The sequence below is a fragment of the Hordeum vulgare genome, chromosome 3H (assembly GCF_904849725.1).
Source record: "Hordeum vulgare subsp. vulgare chromosome 3H, MorexV3_pseudomolecules_assembly, whole genome shotgun sequence".
NCBI classification, from domain to species: Eukaryota; Viridiplantae; Streptophyta; class Magnoliopsida; order Poales; family Poaceae; genus Hordeum; species Hordeum vulgare.
Window position 1 is genome coordinate 320,921,230 of NC_058520.1, and position 15,554 is coordinate 320,936,783.

Here is a 15,554-nt window from a genome sequence, read left to right on the forward strand (position 1 = left end):
ACGCCCAAGCTGTGGTACTATCCTCATCCGGGCTCGAGGGACTTGATAGGGATAGAAGTGCATCTTGTCGTTTTGCAAGAATGGATATTGTTACACGTACATGTAAAGAGGGGATGAGTATATGGAATTGGCTTACACTCTCCACAAGCTCAATCATGAACATCTCAAATAAAATTATCCATAGCAAAAACCATACATAAAAGCAGGGTCCGACTAGAGACAAAATCAAATGATAAAAGCGACATCCATCCTTGCTAATCCTAGGCTAACGGCTTGGAACCCATCCTATGATTGATGTAGAACAACAAGAAGAAATTCAAGTCAACCAAACATCGCTTTCATGTCAAAGCATCACATTACCTATACCTGCAACTGCAACTGTTGTTGTAGTAATCTGTGAGCCACAAGGACTCAACAATCTCATTTTCAAGGGTATCAAGACTAGCAAAGCTTAATAGGTGAGGAATGGTTAAGTGGTGAGGTTGTAGCAAGCACTAAGCATTTATTTGAGTGGCTAACTTACGAGTATAAGAATAAGAAGAGTGAACTACACATAAATGGACGTGAGCTAGTAATGATCAAGAAGTGATCATGAACACCTACTTAGGAGTCAATCATAACCCCATCGTGTTCCCTTCTTGGTTTAAACCTCACAAGAAGAGTCTGTCATGGTTACACACACAATTGGTGTATTTTAATTGAGTTTACTTCAAGTTTTGTATAACCGGATGTTAAACAAATTTCCAAGTTGCCACATAACCGTGGGCCCGACTCTCGGAAAGATTTAACATTGCATGGGTGCTCTAACTCATCCATCACAAACTAGCCACAATCTGCGTGGAAAACCTCAACCTTGAGATAGCCGAAGGTATCCTTGGAATCCCGGTGCATAATATATTCAAAAAGGTAAAACAAATCCAACAAGGCTTCCCACGTTTTTATGATCCCGATAGGCGCCACATATCTCGTTCTCTGGACATGACCGGATTGTCGAAACTTCCGGTAGGCCCATCACAGAGTTTCCCCTGGAAGCCACTAGCGGTTGACAGGTTGGACTAACACTCTGAGGAGCACTGGCCCGGGTTGTTGATTAGTTATCCATGGGGTTCAGAAAGTCCACATGCAAGTTTTATTAGTTAAAAGCTAATGTAGTACCAATGTTGGGCCTTGTTGGAAAAGCTTTCTTCCAAAACAAAAATCAAGGGGGTCCCCATAACAACCCCAAGCATGTTAGGGGTGCTCAATGTGGAACATAACACCGGTACACAAGTAACTAGGGAGGAAAAGGTGGAACAAAACACCGAGAAAAAGGCCAAGCCTTCCACCTTTTACCAATTATATATGTGCATTAAATTCATACAAATAATATCATGGTATCCCAAGATATCCATGTGGTCACATGGAACAACCTGCACCAACAACTAGCAACACTATAAGAAGAGATGAGCAAGCGGTAACTTAGCCAAACAATGGTTTGTTGGGATGTGGAAGGTTAGAGGCTTATCATGGCATTTTGGGTGGCTTGACAAACAGGTGGTAGGAAGATATACATAGCGATAGAAACGAGACAACTAGAATGTTAATGATAGTAATGGTATCCATAGAAATGAGCATCTTGCCTCAGATCCCACATGGAAGAAGAACGAATGTGTGAAGAAGTCGAATGAGCGTAGTCGAACGACTCCTCACAATCCGAAGCGCTTTCAGAACTCTCGCAAGGAGGAGCAAATACGGAAACTAACAAATGGCACGGTAAACACCACAACATATACATGTCATGATGCAAAAGCAAATATGATGCATGTCCATTTAATTATGCATGACATGGCAAGCACAACATATACAATTGAATACAAATTAAGTGAAACTCAATATGCAACGAGTTGCGTATTGATGAAACTCCAAGTTCAAATCATTTAGTACACTCTTGTTCATTTACATGGGAAGTTTAAAAGTTGTTAAACATGACAAGTAGACTAATAGTTAGGCAAGTTACATATATAAAACAACTTAATCAGAGTTTAGGGTTAGGGGGTTGAGGCCGTTTTCGGACCCTCCGATCTTAATCAGACGGCTCCGGTTGCAGGGGGTAGGCTAGGTGGATCTAGTGGGCTATGGAGATGCATTGGGCTGAGATGAGAGGGAGTTGGGAGGCTCGGCAAAAAAGTTTCAAAAGTGACACGTCCGATGAATAAACCGACTATAGTGCCGCTATATGTTTAATGGTTCGGGTATCAAATAAACTCCGAATGCGACCAAATTTTGCACACGGTCTTCCTATAATACTAGTAAGCATGCACGTGCAAATGCACGTCTCGACTAATACACAAATAGATAATCCCTCCGTCCGGAAATACTTGTCCTAGAAATGAATAAAATGGATGTACTTATAACTAAAATAAGTCTAGATACATCCATTTGTAAGACAAGTATTTCCGGACGGAGGGAGTATAAGAATAACATATAGTTCCTTTTTTTAGGCAAAAAAGCATGCCTACATGCTAGATCTCCATGGTTTTCATGGCATTCATTGAGAGTGTGTTTAAAAAATATAAAAAAGGTATACATGTAAAGGAACTTCAAAAATGTGTTCAGCATGTAAAGCAAAAAACTACTCGATACATTGAACCACACCCAAAAATGTGTTCACACTTCACAAATTTGACCAAATAGTGGCTGAAAAACAATATTTTTAAAACAATTTGCCAAAAATGTCTTAAACTTCCCAAAATTATCAGTAGTATATTAGATAAAAAATTGGCACCATTTAGGCATTGTTAGACCACAATCGGTATACGATATGTTCAAAAAAATGTCATAAGTTAGTTAAGCCTCACAGAACGGAATTGTCACACATAACTTTGGTCTCACAATATATAAGTCTCACACATAATTATCATACGTTACAAAGCAAAAGGCTCAGAATCCATAAGTCTCACACATGAGCTCAGTCCAATGCCATATTTCAAGCACAACATTGAACAGAACTGTACAAACATAACAAGATTGAAGGAAGGAAAAGACACTCTTGTATCCAATCATTGTGGTAGTGTTTGAATCATCAGGGGTTAAACTAAAGCTATGAGGTGGCTGCCGAAACAGATCTTGTTGATCGAAGGGCAAGCGAAGCACAACACATATAGTGTTTTCTTGTATCACGTTACCCCCATTGTTTTCTTGAGAGAGTAGATCAATGTGGAACCTGTGTGTAGCCATAAAAATATCACCATAGAAAACTTATACTAAGAGAAGGTTCAAATAATATGGTTGTATATAAAATAATAAGAAAGATAAAAATCTGGCATGTGCTCAATTGAACACAGCGGTTATATGTTGACCTAAGTCAACCTTGCAAGAAAAAGACTAAACAGTGGACTAATGGCAAATCAGGCAAGTGTTCTAAGATGAACACACCAATGAGATGAATACTACTTATAATTTCCGGCAAATGTTGTGAGATGAGTACTACTGATAATTTTGGGTAAGTTTAAGCAACTCGCCTATAGTAATTCAACTAATTATGTACTAATTCTGTAAAATATAATTATGTATACAATGTATTAATTTCATAATTTTGTAAAGCATTAGGCCTTGACCTGTAGTAATTCTGAAAGCATGAAAGTATGGAAGCACCTGGTTTGTACCAATTCCATACTAATTGAACCCATCTATTAAAAATCATCTAATATAAATATAATAAATGAGTAGTTATACACCAATCATAAAAATAAAGCACCTCGTCCGTTATCCTCATAAGTAATTGTCAGCCATGCCCACCAATGATCTCACATTCCACATCACTGCAATTAATTCAACATCATAGAGGATTCCTTGAACAATTTGGATAACCAATAGGCAAAAATATATATAAATGGATAACGAAGGTACATAATGTAAAACACAACAATGGAAACTGATTGCATTGTCTAAAATTAGGTAAAAAGGTAGCGGAAGCATGAAAGTAATGATTGTTGGAAATATGCCATATAGGCAATAATAAATTGGTTATTATTATATTTCTTTATTCATGATAATTGTTTATTATCCATGCTAGAATTGTATTGATTGGAAACTCAAATACATGTGTGGATACATAGACAACACACTGTCCCTAGCGAGCCTCTAGTTGACTAGCTCGTTGATCAAAGATGATCAAGGTTTTCTGGCCATAGGCAAGTGTTGTCACTTGATAATGGAATCACATCATTAGGATAATGATGTGATGGACAAGATCCAAACTATAAACGTAGCACATGATCGTGTCAGTTTATTGCTACTATTTTTCTGCATGTCAATGTATTTGTTCCTATGACCAAGAGATCATGCAACTCCCGAACACAGGAGGAATACTTTGTGTGTATCAAATGTTGAACGTTACTGGATGACTATAAAGGTGCTCTACAGGTATCTTCAAAGGTGTCTGTTGGGTTGGCATGGAACAAGACTTGGATTTGTCACTCCGTGTGACGGAGAGGTATCTCGGGGCCCACTCGGTAATACAACATCACAACAAGCCTTGCAAGAAATGTGACTAAGGAGTTAGTTACAAAATCTTGTATTAAGGAACGAGTAAAGATACTTGCCGGTAACGAGATTGAACTAGGTATGTAGATACCGACGACCGAATCTCGGACAAGTAACATACCTAAGGACAAAGGTAACATCATACGAGATTAGCTGAATCCTTGACATAGAGGTTGAACCGATAGAGATCTTCGTAGAATCTGTGGGAGACAATATGGACATCCAGGTCCCGGTATTAATTATTGACTGGAGAGTGTCCCAGGTCATGTCTGCATAGTTCTCGAACCCGCAGGATCTGCACACTTAAGGTTCGGTGACGTTTTGGTATAGTTGACTTATATGTGTTGGTGACCGAAGGTTGTTCGGAGTTCTGGATGATATCTAGGATGTCACGAGGAGCTCCGTAATGGTTTGGAGGTAAAGATTGATATATAGGAAGTCCTGTTTTGGTCACCGGAAAAGTTTTGGGCTCATCGGTAGTGTACTAGGAGTGTCGGGAGGGGTGCCGGGGACCAGCGGGAGGGGTGTCACGCCCCAAGGGGCCTCATGGCCTGTGGGAAGAGATAAACCAGCCCCTAGTGGGCTGGAATGAGTTCCCACTAAGGCTCATAAGGTTTGAGAAGGAAAAACACAAGGTGGATAGAGTTTCCAAGTGGGAAGGATGAATCCTACTCCAAATAGGATTGGAGGAGGACTCCTCCTCTCCACCTTGCGCAAGGGAAGAAAGGGCTGCCCTAGGGCACAACCCTCTCCCTCCTCTCCTCCTATATATACTAAGGGTTTTGAGGGTTCTGAGACAACAGAAAACAGCCACATGATGCCCTCTCTCTCTAGATCTGTTTCTCCTCTAGTTTCAGCGGTGCTTAGGCGAAGCCCTGCTGGAATAGCACCACCACCACCACCACACCGTGCTGGAGAACTCATCTACCTCTCCACCCCCTCTTGCTAGATCAAGAAGGTGGGGATCGTCCTTGAGTTGTACGTGTGCTGAACGCGGAGGTGCCGTCCTATCGGCACTAGATCGGGAAGGATCGTGATGGGATCGTGGGACGGATCGTGATGAGATCGAGGGACGGGCTGTGATTTGTATCGCAAAGATGTTCCACTACATCAACCGTGTTAGATATGCTTCCACTTAGTGATCTACAAGGGTATGTAGATTCACTCTCCCCTCTCGTAGATGATCATCACCATGGATAGGTATTGCGTGTGCGTAGGAATTTTTTTTATTTCCCATGCGACGTTCCCCAACAGTGGCATCATGAGCTAGGTTCATGCGTAGATGATATCTCGAGCAGAACACAAAAGAGTTTGTGGGCGTTGATGTTCAATTTGCTTCCCTCCTTAGTCTTTTCTTGATTCGGCGGTATTGTTGGATTAAAGCGGCCCGGACCAACCTTACTCGTACGCTTACGAGAGACCGGTTTCATCGACTAACATGCAACTTGTTGCATAAACATGACTGGCGGGTGTCTGTTTTTTAACTTTAATTGAATCGGATTTGACCGAGGCGGTCCTTGGAGAAGGTTAAATAGAAATTTGCATATCACTGTTGTGGCTTTGCGTAAGTAAGATGCGATCATGCTAGATACCCATAGCAGCTACGTAAAACATGCAACAACAAATTAGAGGACGTCTAACTTGTTTTGTAGGGTATGCATGTGATGTCATATGGCCAAAGACATGATATGATATATTGGGTGTATGATATGATCATGTCGTAATAGTTAAATATCGACTTGCACGTCGATGCTAAGGCAACCGACAGGAGCCATAGGGTTGTCTTTAAACTAACGTTTGTGCTTGCAGATGCATTTACTATATTGTTAGGTAGTAGCTTTAGTAGTAATAGCATACATAGCACAAAAACCTTGATGGCGGCACAATGATGGAGATCATGGTGTGGCGCAGGTGATGATGGCGATCATGTCTGTGCTTTGGTGATGGAGATCAAGAAGCACAAGATCATGGCCATATCATGTCACTTATGATTTGCATGTGATGTTAATCCTTTTATGCACCTTATTTTGCTTAGAACGATGGTAGCATTGTAAGGTGATCCCTCACTAAAATTTCAAGATAAAATCGTGTTCTCCCCGACTGTGCATCGTTGCGACAGTTCGTCGTTTCGAGACACCACGTGATGATCGGGTGTGATAGACTCAATGTTCACATACAACGAGTGCAAAACAGTTGCACACGCGGAACACTCGGGTTAAACTTGACGAGCCTAGCATGTACAGACATGGCCTCGGAACACAAGAGACCGAAAGGTCGAGCATGAATCATATAGTTGATATGATCAACATGGAGATGTTCACAACTGAAACTATGCTCAACTCACATGATGATCGGACTTGAGTTAGTGGATTTGGATCATGCGCCACTCGAATGACCAGAGGGATGTCTATTTTGAGTGTGAGTTATTAGTAATATGATTATCTAAACTCAATTATCATGAACAAGTCAAAAGGTCTTTGCAAATTATGTTGTAGCTTGCGTTGTAGCTCTACTGTTTTTGATATGTTCCTAGAGAAAATTTAGTTGAAAGATGATAGTAGCAATTATGCGGACTGGGTCCATAAACTAAGGATTGTCCTCATTGCTGCACAAAAGAATTATGTCCTTAATGCACCGCTTGGTGTGCTGAACCTCGAGCGTCGTCTATGGATGTTGCGAACATCTGACATACACGTTTTTGATGACTACATGATAGTTCAGTGCGTAATGCTTAAACGGCTTAGAATTGAGGCACCGAAGACGTTTTGAACGTCACGGAACATGCGAGATGTTGCAAGAGATGAAATTGGGATTTCATGCTCGTGCCCTTGTTGAGAGGTATGAGACCTCCGACAAGATTCTTTGTCTACAAAGTAAGGGAGAGAAGCTCAATCGTTGAGCATGTGCTCAGATTGTCTAAGTGCTACAATCGCTTGAATCGAGTGGGAGTTAATCTTCCAGATGAGATGTGATGGTTCTCCAAAGTCACTGCCACCAAGCTACTAGAGCTTAGTGATGAACTATAACATATCAAGGATAGATATGATGATCCTTAAGCTATTCATGATGTTTGACATCGCGGAAGTAGAAATCAAATAGGAGCATCAATTGTTGGTGGTTAGTAAAACCAATAGTTTCAACAAGGGCAAGGGCAAGAAGGGATACTTCATCAAACGACAAACTAGTTGCTACTCTAGTGAAGAAACCCAAGGTTGAACCCAAACCCGAGACTAAGTGCTTCTGTTATGAGGGGAACGGTCACTGAGGTGGAACTACCCTAGATACTTGGTAGATAAGAAGGCTGGCAAAGTCGACAAAAGTATATTGGATATACCTGATATTGATGTGTACCTTACTAGTACTCCTAGTAGCACCAGGGTATTAGATACCGGTTCAGTTGCTAAGTGTTAGTAACTCGAAATTATAGCTATGGATTAAATGGATACTAGAAAGGGTGAGGTGACGATGTGTGTTGGAAGTAATTTTAAGGTTGATGTGATCAAACATCGCACGCTCCCTCTACCATCGGGATTAGTGTTAAACCTAAATATTTGTTATTTGGTGTTTGCGTTGAGCATGAACATGATTAGATCGTGTTTATTGCAATACGATTATTCACTTAAAGAGAATAATGGTTATTCTATTTGCTTGAATAAATACCTTCAATGGTTTATTGAATCTCGATCGTAGTGCTACACATGTTCATAATATTGATGCCAAAAGATACAAAGTAGTAATGATAGTACCACTTACTTGTGGCACTTCCGCTTGAGTCATGTTGGTATAAAATGCATGAAGAAGCTCCATGCTGATGGATCATTGTACGCACTCATTTTTGAAACGTTGAGACATGCAAACCATACCTATTGGTATAAACGCATGAAGAAACTCCATGCAGATGGATCGTTTGGACTCACTTGATTTTGAATCACTTGAGACATGCAAATCATACCACATGTGCAAGATGACTGAAGGCCTCGTTTTCTAGTGAGATGGAACTAGAAAGTAACTTATTGGAAGTAATACATTTGGATGTATGCAGTCCAATGAGTGCTGAGGCACGCAGTGGATATCATTATGTTCTTACTTCACAGATGATTTGAGTAGATACTAGTGTATTTGCTTGATGAAACACACGTCTGAATTACTGAAAGGTTCAAGTAGTTTCAAAGTAAAGTTGAAGATCGCCGTGACAAGAGGGTAACATGTCTACGATATGATCATAGAGATAAATATCTTAGTCGCGAGTTTTGTACACAATTAAGACAAATGTGAAAATTGTTTCACATCTCATGCCACCTAGAACACCATAGTGTGATGGTGTGTCCGAACGTCATAGTCGCGCCCTATTTGATATGGTGCATACTATGATGTCTCTTATCGAATTACCACTATCATTTATGGGTTATGCATTAGAGACAACCGCGTTCACTTTAAATAGGGCACCACATATTTCCTTTGAGATGACACCGTATGAACTATGGTTTGGAGAAACCTAAGCTGTCGTTTCTTAATAGTTTGGGGTTGCGATGCTTATGTGGAAAAGTTTTAGCATGATAAGCTCGAACCCAAAGCAGATAAATGCATCTTCCTAGGACACCAAAACAGTTGGGTATACCTCCTATCTCAGATCCAGAAGCAAAGTGTTTGTTTCTAGAAACGGTCCTTTCTTGAGGAAAAGTTTCTCTCGAAAGAATTGAGTGGGAGGGTGGTGGAACTTGATGAGGTTATTGAACCGTCACTTCAACCAGTGTGTAGCAGGGCGCAGGAAGTTGTTCCTGTGGCGCCTACGCCAATTGAAGTGGAAACTGATGATAGTGATCATTAAGCTTCGGATCAAGTCACTACAAACCTCGTAGGTCGACAAGGTCGCGTACTGTTAGAGAGTGGTACGGTAACCCTGTCTTGGAGGTCATGTTGTTGAACAACAATGAACCTACAAGCTATGGAGAAGCGATGGTAGGCCCGGATTCCGGCAAATGGCTGGAGGCCTTGAAATCCAAGAGAGGATCCGTGTATAAAAACAAAGTGTAGACTTTGGAGGAACTACTTGATGGTCGTAAGACTATTAAGTACATATGGGTCTTTAAAATGAAGACAGACGACGATGGTGAAAAGTCACCATTAAGAAAAGCTCGATTTGTCGCAAAGATGTTTCCGACAAGTTCAAAGAGTTGAATATGATGAGACTTTCTCACTCGTAGTGATGCTAAAAGTCTATTGGAATTATGTTAGCAGTTGCTCCATTTTTATGAAATATTACACATAGGATGTCAAAATATTTTTTCCTCGAGGGTTTCCTTGAGAAAAGGTTGTATGTGATACAACGAGAAGGTTTTGTCGATCCTAAGGATGCTAACAAGTATGCAAGCTCCAGCAATCCTTCTATGGACTTGTGCAAGAATCTCGGAGTTGGAATATATGGTTTGATGAGATGATCAAAGATTTTGGGTTTATACAAGGTTTGTGAGAAACTTGTATTTCCAAAGAAGTGAGTGGGGTCACTATAGAATTTCTGATAAGTATATGTGGTTGACATATTGTTGATCGAAAGTAATGTAGAACTTTTGGAAAGCATAAAGGGTTGTTTGAAAGGATTTTTTTCCAAAGGAAAACCTGGATAGAGATACTTGAACATTGAGCATCAAGATCTATAGAGATAGGTCAAAACGCTAAATATAACTTTCAATGAAATGCATGCCTTCACAAGTTTTTGAAGGAGTTCAAAATAGATCAGCAAAGAAGGAGTTCTTGGCTGTGTTGTAAGGTGTGAATTTGAGTAGGACTCACAGCCCGACCATGGCAGAAGAAAGAGAAAGGACGAAGGTCGTTCCCTATGCCTTAATCGTAGGTTCTAAAGTATGCCATGTTGTTTACCACACCTGATGTGTGCCTTGCCGTGAGTATGTCAAGGGGTACTAAGAGTGATCCAGAATTGAATCACTGAACGGCGGTCAAAGTTATCCTTAGTAACTACTGGACTAAGGAATTTTTCTCATTTATGGAGGTGATTAAAGAGTTCGTCGTAAAGAGTTACGTCGATGCAAGCTTTGACACTAATCCGAATAACTATGAGTAGTAAACCAGATTCGTATAGTGGAGCAGTCATTTGGAATAGTTCCAAATGATGCGTTGTAGCATCGTCTATAGGCTGACATAGAGATTTGTAAAGCACACATGGATCTGAAAGGTTCAGACCCATTGACTAAAAATCTCTCTCACAAGCAAGATATGATCAAACCCCATAACTGTATGGGTGTTAGGTTCATTGCAATCACATAGTGATATAACTTAGATCATTGACTCTAGTGCAAGTGGGAGACTATTGGAAATATGCCCTAGAGGCAATAATAAATTGGTTATTATTATATTTCTTTATTCATGATAATCGTTTATTATCCATGCTGGAATTTTATTGATTGGAAACTCAAATACATGTGTGGATACATAGACAACACACTGTCCCTAGTGAGACTCTAGTTGACTAGCTCGTTGATCAAAGATGGTCAAGGTTTCCTGGCCATAGGCAAGTGTTGTCACTTGATAACGGGATCACATCATTAGGAGAATCATGTGATGGATAAGACCCAAACTATAAACGTAGCATATGACCGTGTGAGTTTATTGCTAATGTTTTTCCGCATGTCGATGTATGTGTTTCGATGACCATGAGATCATGCAACTCCCGGACACCGGAGGAATACTTTGTGTGTATCAAACATCGCAACGTCACTGGGTGACTATAAAGGTGCTCTACAGGTATCTCCAAAGGTGTCTGTTGGGTTGGCATGGAACAAGACTGGGATTTGTCACTCCGTGTGACAGAGAGGTATCTCGCGGCCCACTCGGTAATACAACATCACAACAAGCCTTGCAAGCAATGTGACTAAGGAGTTAGTTACGGGATCTTGTATTACGGAACGAGTAAAGAGACTTGCCGGTAACGAGATTGAACTAGGTATGTAGATACCGACGATCGAATCTCGGGCAAGTAACATACCGAAGGACAAAGGGAACATCATACGAGATTAACTGAATCCTTGACATAGAGGATCAACCGATACAGATATTCATAGAATATGTGGGAGCCAATATGGACATCCAGGTCCCGCTATTGGTCATTGACCAAAGAGTGTCTTAGGTCATGTCTGCATAGTTCTCAAACCCGCAGGGCCTGCACACTTAAGGTTTGCTGACATTTCGGTATAGTTGAGTTATATGTGTTGGTGACCGAAGGTTGTTCGGAGTCCCGAATGAGATCCAGGACGTCACGAGGAGCTCCAAAATGGTCTGGAGGTAAAGATTGATATATAGGAAGTCCTGTTTTGGTCACTGAAAAAGTTTCGGGCTCATGGGTAGTGTACGAGGAGTGCCGGGAGGGGTGTCGGGGACCATCGGGAGGGTTGTCATGCCCCAAGGGGCCTCATGGGCTGTGGGAAGAGATAAACCAGCCCCTAGTGGGCTGGAATAAGTTCCCACTAAGGCCCATAAGGTTTGAGAAGGAAAAAAACAAGGTGGAAAGAGTTTCCAAGTGGGAAGGGGGAATCCTACTCCTAATAGGATTGGAGGAGGACTCCTCCTCTCCTCCTTGCGCAAGGGAAGAAAGGTCTACCCTAGGGCGCAACCCTCTCCCTCCTCTCCTCCTATATATACTAAGGGTTTTGAGGGGTTTGAGACAACAAAAAACAACCACGTGCTCTCTCTATAGATCTGTTTCTTTTCTAGTTTCAGCGGTGCTTAGGCGAAGCCGTGCTGGAATAGCACCACCACCACCACCACCACGCCGCCGTGCTGAAGAACTCATCTACCTCTCCGCCCCCTCTTGCTGGATCAAGAAGGTGGAGATCGTCATCAAGCTGTACGTGTGCTGAACACGGATGTGTCGTCCGTTTGGCACTAGATCGGAAAGGATCGTGATGGGATCGCGTGACGGATCGTGATGAGATCGCAGGATGGGCTGCGATTTGGATCGCGAAGATGTTCCACTACATCAACTGCGTTATATATGCTTCCACTTAGCGATCTACAAGGATATGTAGATTCACTCTCCCCTCTCGTAGATGATCATCACCATGGATAGGTATTGCGTGCTCGTAGGAAATTTTTTATTTCCCATGCGACGTTCCCCAACAATGATCAGCGGTGGACCTTACGAAGTATAGATCCTCTATAGTGCCTAAAGGTGGGACCACTCCAAAAGCTGCAATTAGGAACATATAATGTTAATGCAAAAAAGTTATTGATGGGGTTATAGTCCCAGGGTAGGGTCATAGGTCTGCCCTATAGGTCCTACCCAAGGACTACCCTTCATAGAAGACAAGGCCCTTAGACAGTTCCAACTGAACTAAGGACGCCCCCATCATCCAGTCGGCGACGATCCACTCGGAGCATATCTAACGTACCGATTGGAATCGACTTTGTACATCGTAACCTCCCAGGAGGGCAACGGTCATACGCTTTCATACACCATTATTAGCATTTAAAACTTACGTTACCTGTAACGTAAGCATTTACTTGCCACTATTCCACCCCTCTCCACTGGGCCATTATGAAGGGCAGCGCACTCTATATAAGCCGCCCTTCACCATTGGTACGGGGGTTGGCACTTGCTGTAATCCTATAATCCACTCGACACAAAGCTCCCAAGAGCACTGAGACATAGGGCTTTTACCTCCACCGTAGAGCGGCCTGAACTCATACATCCTCGCCATAGCTAAGGCTCTGCCCATATACTTTCGTACCCCATACTTTTACTGTCAGACTTATACCCACAACAGTTGGCGCCCACCGTGGGGCAGGCGTCTAAGCGACTTCCGGCGAGTTTGCGATTTCATCTTTTCGTCATGTCGTCCGGCGGAGATCTGTGCATGGGTCATGAGATCCTCTTCGGTGCACTCTCCTTCATCGCCGACGATTCGGCATGGCTTCGGGATGCGCCCCTCGACGTCGAGGCGCTTCCAAGTCGCGGGGCTATGCACTTCCGTGCGAGTTCCTGCGCGTTCTTCTTCTCCAGCCATCAACCCCGGTGTCGATCTTCGCCCCCGTCACGCGCCGCAACAAGCGATCTCGTCGTCCGCGGCTCCAGCGTTGGGTGCGACACGCCCAGGCGCGACAAAACGCGTCCTCTCAAGTGGCGGTGCTCGAATCGGTTGTGGTCCCGCCGTCATCCGAGTACTTGGAGTCGGTTCCGACTGAACTACTTTCCGAGTATCCGGGTCACGGGCCTGCAGCCGAAATGCTCATGGCCGATTCCCACGAAAGTCCCCTCGGGACTGGTCGGAACGAGCGTGAGTTCGGAGAATCATCCGGCACTCGTCGTCAGCACCATCATTCTTCCAGCTGACGCACTTGCCAGAGCAACGTCGAGGTGTTCCGCACACCCATCCTCAACTTGGCTGCGACCGCCAGGATAGCCGATTCTCTCCAACCGACTCATTCAGAGGCTGGTAGAGGAATCGAGCAGATCTGTGCCTTGTTGCATACGGTGCAGCAGCAAAATTCGGCAGTCTCCCAGTCGCACAACAGGATCCACAACAGTTCTGTTCAAGCGAACACACATCGGTCGGTTTTCAGTCCCGACTCTCACCAGCGACGCAGAGGGGGCATCCATTCCACGGACCCGAGTCGGAATCCGCTTCCCATTCGGTCTCATCCTGAAGATCGTCGCCGTTCGCATACTCCTCCGCGGAGTGGGCCTTACGGGCCCCGGCATTACGATGATCATCGTTCGGGCGGTGGCGCGCATGATCCAAGGCCTGATGCAAGAGGGTACATCGCCGAGAGGAAGGTCGACAGAAGTCGAGCCCACCATGATGGTCACGATAGAGACCGTCCGAGTGGAAGCAGGACCGTTGTTTCTGGCCCCGAGTGCTTCAGTCGGGCCATCCGCTCAGCTGACATCCCTCCCAACTTCCGATTGGCGACGGGAATCAGCAAATTCACAGGAGAGTCCAAACCAGAAACTTGGTTGGACGACTACAGAGTGGCGGTCCAGATCAGTGGCAGAGATGACCATGTAGCCGTGAAACATCTCCCAGTGATGCTCGACGGTTCGGCACGAGCTTGGCTGAACCAGCTAGCTCCGTCAAGCATCTACAGTTGGGCAGATTTGGCCCGAGTCTTCATCAGGACCTTCGAGGGTACGTGCAAACGCCCTGCTGGTCTTGTAGAGCTTCAGCATTGTGTCTCGAAACAAAACAAGCCCTTGCGCGATTTCATTCAGCGCTGGACGACCCTCTACCACACGATGGAGAATGTCACAGAGCACCAAGCAATCTGCGCCTTCAAGGCAGGCGTTCGGTACAGAGATCTGTACCTGAAGTTTGGTTGGACAGGCGACATCTCCATGAGCAAGATGATGGAGATAGCCTCACGCTATGCAAATGGCGAAGAGGAGGACCGCATACGTAGCGGCAAGCATAAGTCAGTCGCTGATGGAGATAGGAACAACAGTCGGAAGCAGAAGCAGAAAGCTCAATCCACTCCGCAGGCAGAGGCAGCAGCTGTTACAAATGCCAAGTTCAAAGGCAAGGGGAAAGCATAGTACACCCCCAAGAAGAGGCAGTCAGGAAATACCATCCTAAATCAACCGTGTCCAATCCACATGAAGACGGATGAAGAAGGCAATGTCATATTGCCGAAGCATACCACTCGGCAGTGTCGCCTCCTGATCCAAGGATTCGGCGAAGGACAGCCGAGTGAGAAGGACACCGAGTAGGATGATGAGGACAAGGAGGATTCGTTCCCCCAAGTCCATGCAACGTTGATGATTTTTGCTGATGTGGAAAGCAAAAGTCGACTGAAGCTGGTCAACAGGGAGGTAAACATGGCAACCCCATCCACTCCCACGTTCCTCAAGTGGTCACAGATTGCGATCACCTTTGATCAGTCAGACCACCCAGCACACGTACCCACCCCAGGGAGGCAGGCTCTGGTCGTCGACCCAGTGGTGGAAGGAGTTTGGCTGCACAGAGTCCTCATGGACGGCGGCAGCGGCTTGAATATCATGTACGCCGACACTCTCAAGGGAA